The sequence below is a fragment of the Cystoisospora suis genome (assembly GCF_002600585.1).
Source record: "Cystoisospora suis strain Wien I chromosome Unknown contig_4176, whole genome shotgun sequence".
Taxonomy (NCBI): domain Eukaryota; phylum Apicomplexa; class Conoidasida; order Eucoccidiorida; family Sarcocystidae; genus Cystoisospora; species Cystoisospora suis.
In genome coordinates, this window is record NW_027156968.1 from 29,271 (window position 1) to 30,882 (window position 1,612).

Below are 1,612 nucleotides of genomic sequence, written 5' to 3' on the forward strand. Positions count from 1 at the left end.
CGGCGGAGTGCCAAGACCACATCAGCAAGACGTAAGCCACAAGGGGATCGTTACCCCTGTTTCGAAGAACCCTGTCTTTCGTTCACGAGGTGAACTATGGCATCAACAGCAGGCGGGAGTGTAAACCAACTGCGCTGACTAGGCAGCTTCCTTGGTGAAGCCTCCGCGTTGGCGGAACTGTCCAGAAGGGCTGTAACCCACAACCTCTGCAGCAAGCAGCACCACAACCAACGTGGAAAGAAAATGTCGACGCAGGTGAAAGCGAAATGGCTTTCCTGGGGTCCTCGCGATTGTTGCGAGCCGTGTGCAGCAGCAATTTCCACACGGTTTCCAGCGCATTAGCAACGGCTCCGGTGACTGAGACAAGTGGTCGGTGCGACACAGGTGTCACGTGATTGCACTGCCTGCCTCATGACTCTCCTCTAAGACTCCTTCCCTTCCACTCCATTTCGACGCCAAGGCTCCCCAGAAGCCTAGGCCGTTGCTCGGCCAGGGCACACGGCATTTCCTCACGCTGCTGGTTCGCGAGTTGTTTCACATTGTGGGGGCCTGCGACAGTTGAACTGACAATGGCTGTTATCAGGAGCGAAGATTTGTTTCTTTTCTCGAAGACGCTTTTTCAATCTCGTGCTCGGGTTCTCCCTGCTTGCTTGCGTATTGAGGGGCACCAGAGCACCGCATTGTAGAGGATCCCCGTCCGTGGAAAGAGCGGGACCAGCACCCGAAGGAACTTGCACCAAGACCTCCGGTTGAAAGTCTGGTCTTCGTACTTCGGCGGTGCTCACGTTGGTTACACCTTTCAGAACACCTGTGCCAGTCGGTTCTATGCTGTCCTGTCCTTGGTGCAAGTATCGGGAAGCGGTTCGACCCCACCTCTTAATGGTCAGGGGCCGACATCTCACATTCGGAGGGTAGCAGGCGCAGTTTACTTTCGAGGAGACGGTGCCAGCAAGTGAACAACGCGTCGCTGACTCGAGATAGAGCGGGGAAAGTAGGAAATACATCAAGCCGTCTGTTGCAAGGTCTTGAAGCGCACAGCCGCATAACTATCGGACGCTTGTATTGCGGGTCCCCACAAGATGGCTACAAGTATTACTAATTCCGCGTGCTTATAGTTTCTGATATTGCCTATTGTGAGTCTCCAAAGTTCGCTCTGTTGGGCAGCCGAGTTGTTCACCCCTCGACAGAGGAGCAGTCTGACAGAGCATTCCTGGCGGACCAGCTTCACATATGTCCTGCCTTTTCCCGTAGTTGCCCGTTCGAGACACTGCCTATTTGCAACCCTCTGTACGTGTCCGAAGTGGAACTAGACAGTACTCCATGCATGTCTAAGAAGCCCCCACGGGTCTTATCCGTTGGCCTGCCACTAGAGTAGACCTGGGGTCTTCCTCACGGGGACCACTCCAAGAGATACTGCGGCCGGGGGGGGCGAAGAAAGAGAAGCGCCTTTGCGCTGAGAGTATCAGCCGACTCCTGTACCGGAAGTGGCCTTGGCTAGCACACGACAGGAGCGCGCGACTACCAGGCTGGCCGGTTAACAAACTTCTTACTTCACATGCTACTGGGTGATACTGTTCTGGAGACCGGATTGCCACTTCGTCCCCGTAAAATC